Raw genomic sequence first — 8,312 nt, forward strand, 5'->3', positions numbered from 1 at the left:
TTTCTGCAGTTGTTTCCTTTTGGATTTTCAAGTCTCTCCCAAAGCCACTGCAGATGAAGAGCAACCCCAATGCCCACCTCCCAGGTCCCAGACAGACCATACCCGTGGTTGATTTGGAATATGTAACAATTTACCTGATCTAATGCCAAGAAGGACTAATCAGAATCCTCAACCAGAAGTAAGCTTTGGCTGTCTCATTCACTATACTGTGCCTAGCACCTGGAACAGTGCCTGGCATCTAGCGGCAAAATAAATATTCATTGACCACATACATAAAATAGTTTCCCAACTCATTAACTGATGCTAGAAAATTCATGACTGGAAATGCATTCTTTAAGACACAAATCTCCCTAGAAGAAAGAAGACTTTTGGTATCACAGGTAAAAATATTTGTACTCATCATACTCCTCAGTCCAGTGCACATGATCATTGTTCTATACAAGTTTCTGCATGTGTGTGTGTGCACACTTGCATGGGTGTGATCCTAACCTCATCATTCTCCTTCCCTCCCCACTAAACACCTACCACCATCTCTACCATTGCCATAGGTCATAGCTCTAATGTTTCATGTGTATTTCTGAATATCGATGCATCCCTGTGCAAAAAGAAGTGTTGTTTAGTGTGTGTAGCTATTTTTATTTTACAGGAATGGCTCTCTTTCTTACCTTTTTACTGGGCATGATGTCTTACCATCTGTCCATGTTTCTTTGGGTAGCCTCTGCTTGTAATGTGACATTCCAGAGTGTGTACCGACCACATTTTACTTATTCATTCTCCAACAGTGGGCACCTGAACTGCCTCCAATTGCCCAGACCACAGACATTGTAGCTCTAAACACCCTTATCCAAGTCATTTTTATGGTATTTTTTAGAGTATTTTTGACATAATTTTTGAAGTATGTCCACTAAGACATAAGGATAAGTTTATTAGCATTTACTAAATATTGCCAGATTGCTCTCCAGAAAGAGTGTTAATCTACTCTCACACCAGCAAATAAAGCTTCCTCTGTTTCCTTAAATCCCCCTCCACACTTTGTATTATCCAGCTTTAACTTGGCCAGGCTTTGGAGGTTTAAAATGGTATCTATCTTGTTACTGTTTTAATTTGCATTTTTCTTCATACACTTGTAGCCACTCGGGTTTCCACATTTTATACATTGGTTACCACATTACATTAGTCACTCATTTTTCTAGCGGGCTTTGCTTTTTTTCTGTTGTTGATTTGTAAGAGTTTCCTGTATATTTTTGGTTGTAGCCATAACAAACTCTCCTCCTTTTGTTGTTGTTGTTTTTTTTTGTTTGTTTGTTTTGTTTTGTTTTGTTTTTTGAGATGGAGTCTCGCTCTGTCACCCAGGCTGGAGTGCAGTGGTGCAATTTTGGCTCACTGCAACCTCCACCTCCTCGGTTCAAGCAACTCTCCCACCTCAACCTCCCAAGTAGCTGGGATAACAGGCACCCGCCACCATGCCTGGCTAATTTTTAGTAGAGATGGGAGTTTTATCATATTGGCCAGGCTGGTCTCGAACTCCTGACCTCAAGAGATCCACCCACCTCGGCCTCCCAAAGTGCTGGATTACAGGCATGAGCCACCACACCTGACCTCCTCCCAATTTTTTATCTGTCAATTCACTTTGTTTATTTGGCCTTTGTTGAACAGCAAAACTTAATTTGGATGTCATCTAAGACATTATTTATAATTATATGATTTGCACTTTTCAAGGTGTGTTTGAAAAGCCTCTCTCCATCCCAAGGTCACAAAGACACTCTTCTATCTCGTCTTCTATTTATTCTATGGCTTAACGTTTCACAATCAGGTCTTTAATGCATTTTTGTGTATGATGAAAGGTAAGAAATCCAATTTTATTCTTCTCCACATAGTGAGCCAGTTTTCCCAACATAGTCCACTAAACAATGTCTTTTATCATATGTGAATTCCCCATACATAGAAATATATATCTGAGTCCTCTTTTTTGTTCCATTGGTTTATTTATTTTTCTTTTTGTTCTTAAGCCAGTCATTACTGAAGAGTGTTTTTATAACTGAACAGGAAATTTTACGTTTTTTGCTCTACTTTTTCAGGGCTGACTTAGCTATTCATGGACTTTTCATATATATTTTATATAAAGCTTATGATAAATTTGTCAAGTTCCTGGAAAAATATGGCAGAAATTTTTACTAGGTTTTTATTAATGTAAAGACCGGTTTAAGGAGAATTAACATCTTAATAATGTGAGCTCATTACATCCAAGAGCATCGACCATGTCTCTGCCAAAGACCATCTTTTATACCCTTTTGCTGGTCTTTCAAAATTTTTTCCACTAAGGTCTTGTGTATGAGATTTAATTCCTACTTACTTTATGAGAGAAGTAAGATGCGAAGCTGTTATTAGTCACATTTACCTTGGTGTGAATAAGTACCTAGCTGGCTTGGAGAAAGGGACTATTCAATTACTCATCTCCTGAGAACACGAAGAGCAAGTGATTCACAGCCAGCGAGGAGAAGAGGTTAGAGGTACAGCAAAGAACAAAAGCTAGAGACTGGGGTTTTCAAACATAAACTGCATTTACTTCCCACTTCTGCTCTAAGGTAACCCTGGTGGTACCCAGAGTAACTTCCTACCAGTCCCACCTCACCTGCCACAATCTGCCCACAAAGACACTTGTCAACCATAGCCACCTTTCCCTTCTTCCTGGGGACTGAGTCTTCTCGTCAGTATTATATCTCATCTTAAAGAGAAGACTCTATCCACAGGAATGTGTCATAATGTAAACAAGCATGTTTTTCTCCCTACTAATGCTAAGTACTGAAATCAACTTAAAAGATAGAAGAAGGCAACATTTATGGAAATTCTTCACTACTCTAGTGCAAACAGAATTTGATATTAGCTTCCTAACATCTGCCCTCTACTGTCATAGATTTTTTGAAGGCCACAGGTACATCCCAGTCTCTCTTTTCATTTATTGTTTTGGAGAGCAAATAGGTGTAAAGAGTCATAACCCACACTTGCTTCTGCCACCAGACATTCAAAACACAATTAATTTACTAATATCAGTGAATATTTTATCCCAGTTCTCTAATCAGTTTTAGAGTTATTAACATTTTTCACATTTTGCAGAGGCTACATATTATTTTAAAACATAACTTTTAAAAATTCGTATTCAAAACTCTGTGATTCTTGATGTTGTCTTACCAGATCCTCTCAGCCTTTGATGGGAACATTGCGGGCCAAGTAAACTAAACATTTGCTACACCCTCGTGACCCTGTTAAACTTTTAAAAATATGAATCACAGGGTATGTATTTGTTCAGTCTTAGTAGATAATGCAGAACTGTTTTCTAAAATGGTTTTTCCAATTTATACTCTTTGGAGTAGCATATGAGAGTTTCATTTTCTATAAATGCTTGCCAACAATTTGTATTGTCTGTCCAAACACAGTTCCAAAGCCTAGGTTGATTTGGTTTTAAAATATCACAAATGTCAATCCTGAGAAAATGCCCCTTTTTCCTTTTCTTTGTCACTGTTCTAATTCAGCAGCTGCATGTGTACTATAAATAGGGTAAATTATCCCAAATTTGTGTTAGTTGGACAAGATGTCACTCTGAATTAGGGCAGATCTGAAATGCAACCTGTTGCAAAAGAGGTGCAATCTTGTTATTCCTTTCATATTCTTACAAATAAATGAAGATAATAATATTTCAACCTGTTTAACAAATATCTGTTTTGTGGCTGTTGGAATATTTTGCCAAATAAGGAATCTTGGCTCCACATTTCTTACTTTTAAAAAAATACAAATAGTCAGCATTAATTATATTGTAGTAACCTCAGGATTAATCTGAAATGGACTTGCTTTTGAAAGAAAAGATTAAATGTACGTAAATGCTGATTAGAGAATTAGAATTTAAACTGTATTCATATTAGTTAGTTAACATGCCTTTAGAGAAAGTAAAAGTACTCGAATGAGTTGGCAGGGGCAAGCAATTAAATATAAGAACCAAATAGAAATAGTGCGTAGACTATTTGACAGGCTGGAAAAGGAAAGAGTTACAATAAATAATATAGTCATAGACAAGTGGAATCATCCATTAAAGGCACAGTTTGTGAATGCATGAGTATAAGAGGAAATATCAGAGCGAGGTCTGCCTAGGAAATGGAGCAGAGACAAAAAGCTACACACAAGGTGCTGCACGAGAGAAAGGGGGCAGTGTGCTTTATTCCTTCATTTTCTCATTCATTCATTCACTGTAACATCAGCTCCATAAAAGCAAAGAGTTTGTATACCCGGAACAGTCCCTGGCACATCATAGATCCTCAGTAAGTTCTAGTTGGATGACTGAATGAATTATAAGCACAGATGACCAAATGATTGTTACAGTAAATATCTTTGACTATTCCATTTACTAAGCTCCTACCATTCAGCAAGCATGGAATATAGTAAGTGTTCAGGAAACACCAGATATTAACTACAAGGAGCTTCTTCATGAACAACATATGTAGCAACTGAGAGAAATACATGGAAATAGTAATGAGTGAATCACAAGTCAGGAAATAGAGATTCTGCAACTTAGCTAGATGTTTCACCTTGCACAAGTCAAATCTCTTCAATGAATTAATGAGTCTTGTTCTTGCCTTAAAATCTTAGCATGAGTCTCTCTTTGCCTTCATCCTGTATGGTCAAACTGCCCTAAACCCTCTTGTGTCTTCCTCTGAAATATCTCTTTGTGTAGAATCTTTTCCTCTTTCAATCAATAAATATCTACTGACACTTTCTATTTTTGGAACCACTACGAGTGAGTTGTTGTCAAAAATAATCCCAGAAAGATATTTGTAATATATCTAATAAAGGACTCAAATCCAGAATTTATAGAGTTCTTGCAAATCAATAAAAGACCACCCAGGAGAAAAAAAAATGGACAAAACTTGAACAGGCACTTTGCAAAAGAGATCCAATAAACACATGAAAGGGGTTTGACTTTACTAGGCAAAGGGAAAAGCAAAATTAAAACCACACACCCACCAGAATGACTAAAATGAAAAAGACAGACAATACCAATTATTGGCAAGCATTTAGAGCAAATGAAACTCTCATATGCTACTCTAAAGAGTATACATTGGAAAAACCATTTTAGAAAACTGTTCTGCATTATCTACTAAGACTAAAAAAATACATACCCTGTGATTCAACTATTCAGTTTCTAGCCACATACCCTACAGAAATGAGCTTGTTTACAAAGAGACATGTACGGAAATATGCATAACAGCATTATTCATAATTGCCCCACACTGAAAACTTCAGAATGGATAAAGTGCAATATAGTTACATATTGGAATACTATACAGCAATAACAGTATACATTATATTGCTACATGTAACTACAAAGGAATAAATCCCACGAAAAAATGCTGAGCAAAAGAAATCAAATACAGAAAAATACAAGTAATATCATTTCTTTCATATAAAATTCAAAAAACAGGCAAAACTGGTCTATTACATTGGAAGTCAGAAGAGTAGTTACTTTAAGGGGGGCTGAGACACTGGAATGGGACTTTTGGGATGCTGGCAATGTTTTTCTCTATCTGGCTGATTGTATGGGTGTGTTTATATTGTGAAAATTTATTGAATTATGCATTTATGATTTATTCACTTTTCTATATGTATTTTGTAATTTAATGAAAATGTTCTTAAAGTCATTATTCCTCAGAATCAGTTAAATCTTTTCAATTCTCATCCTGTCCCCATGTTCTCAAATTCGGATAATAACTTCCAGGGCTTCCTTCCTTTGCTCAGTTCTGTACCTCCCAGGAGGTGGCTGTGTTGGCCTTTGCTATCTGTTCAGGCCTCTCCTCTTAGTTTGTGGACAAAACCCAGGGCATACTTACTGATTCCTAGAACTGACCATTCACACTCTAGATTTAATCTCTGTCCTTCTTTAATGTTACCAAGCATGACAATTCCTACTTTTCTATTCTGAATGCTCAATGCAATAAAGATTGTTGAATATCTGCCATGGGCCTGGTACTGTCTGTGACTTTGGGGGATATAAAATGACTGAGACATAGCCCTGTCCTCAAGGAACTTCAGAATACAATTCATACTGTAACATTTTCAATTCAACTGCTATGTCTCAGGCACTGGGCTGGACACTAGGGATGCAAGATGAAAAAGACATATTTCTTGCTCTTGGAGCACTCAGAGTACAGTGGAGATGACAATTATTCAAAGAAGAAAAATAACAATTCTATGTAGTATTTATTGCCCCGCAAATATGAGTTAACTTTAAATGAATAAAACATCTTTACAATGAAATTACAGCCACTGCAATAGAGATGGTTGATACTGAAAACTCATTCAAAACTTTAAGAAGGATGCTGGATTTGAGTAACATTTTAAATATTATCAGTACTTGGGCCAGTTGAAAGAATGGAAGAAGGACTATCCAAGAAGAGGAAGCAGCAGAAAAATAAAACTTGAACATGGGACTAGTTCAAGATAAAGAAATGACTCTTTGGATTAGAATGGAATGTACATGTTGGGAAGTGAAGGCAAAGAAGGGAAGGGAGGGAGGGTAGAAACAGCTTATGAGCATCTTTGAATACCAGCCAGATAGTCTGCACTTGATATGAAGGGCAATAGAGACCTGTTGTGGGCAGTTAAGCATGGAAGGAACCTGCAAAAAGCAACAATCTAAGCAGATAGCCAGAGAGTTATGAATTGGGGAGGCAGAAGCTGGCATCAGTGAGACCTGCTAGGAGGCTTCTGACACCAGTGGCGGGGTAATTTAGTACCGTTAGTGAGATAAGAAGCAATGATGACAATGACCAGTATCCAAAAACACTTGAGCCACCAATGGGTAAGATTTAGACTTAAAACTAATTTAAGACTATGACAAAATATTTTCTCAAAACTTTCATTCAGGCAATTCAGTAGAAAAACAAAGTCAACTATTTTTAAATGTTTTAAGGACTAGTGATTCCTAAAGAGTGGTCCCATACAGTACTTGTGATCAGTCAGAAAGATCTGGCAAATAATTGGCATATCCAGAATGGAAAGCTGGCATATGGAGGTCCCTGAGAAAGGTGCAGCCACTTAGGAGAAAAAGACAAATGGAATAAGAACTGCCTACTTTGAGGGGAATTTAAGCCGTATTCGAAGACCTCAGGCAGAACCACCAAACTGCTGTTGCCACTGATCATATCTGCAGGTGCCCAAATGCTTCTCAATGTCTTTCTCCTCTTCATTGATTCATAGGCCCAAGAGAAATGAAGCAGTGGCCCAAAGGTCCCATCCTCTCCCCAGATGTGACTTCCCCTACCCTATTCCAGTTGAAATAATAGGCAGGGAAACCAACTGAAGCAGAGGTCAAATACTACTTCCCCTTGGAAAGGGGTGGAGTAGCGATGAGAATAGGAGTGTGGAGTGGGTGTAAGTGTGGGGTAGAGTGTAAGGTGTCTGTGGAGAGAGACAAACGGAGTCAGTGGCTCATAGATCTTTGCCCTCATAGAGACAGCTGAGGCACCTACTCCAGAAAACTGCTAGTGAAAATAAAACAGTAAGTGGGTTGGCCAAGATTGTTTGCTTTCAGCTAGTTATTTCAATGACTTCTTGACACAGCCTGAGCCAAATCATGCATTGAGTAAGACCAAAAATTTTCTATTCCTCATCAGAAACTCAGACAACAAGGGAGGCCAGTGAGTAATGAGAACTGATTTCTTTGGCTTCAGTGCCTGCTCCTCGTACCTCCACACACCACCCACAGAGAGAGGAACATGGAAAGGTGATTTATGCTGAATTTTACAAGGTAAGACTTTATCCAAAAAGGTCAAGGAAATGACCAAAGATGTTCTTGCTTGGGGAAGATTTTCGGCACGATCTCTCTCTCTCTCTCTCTCTCTCTCTAACAGCCCACCGTTGGTCTCTTCTCCCAATTCCCAATCCTTCAGCCTCACTAGAATGTCTCTTTTCAGGTTCTCTATGAGTTGAGTAAAAATTCTTCATGCTTGGCATCATCTTGGTCTCTGAATCTGATTTGTTCTTATCACCACTTAAAAATTTTCAGGCTCTTCTCAGCCAGTTACGAAAACATGCTCCTGCTGAGCTTTCTGGAACTTCATCAGTTTTTCAGGACTGAAAAAAAAAGACAGAAGTTAGGTGATGTCATTATAGTTTCTGTTGGAAGAAAATGAGATGGTTTACCTATGGACACAGCTATGACTGCCTGCATCGCATGCTTTCTAGTCTTCCCTACATTTTCTCCACTATAACCAAGGTCTATTATCTGCATTTCTAAATAGCTATTACCTGCACTTAGGACTGCC

This window comes from Pongo abelii, chromosome 10 (assembly GCF_028885655.2).
Source record: "Pongo abelii isolate AG06213 chromosome 10, NHGRI_mPonAbe1-v2.0_pri, whole genome shotgun sequence".
NCBI lineage: Eukaryota > Metazoa > Chordata > Mammalia > Primates > Hominidae > Pongo > Pongo abelii.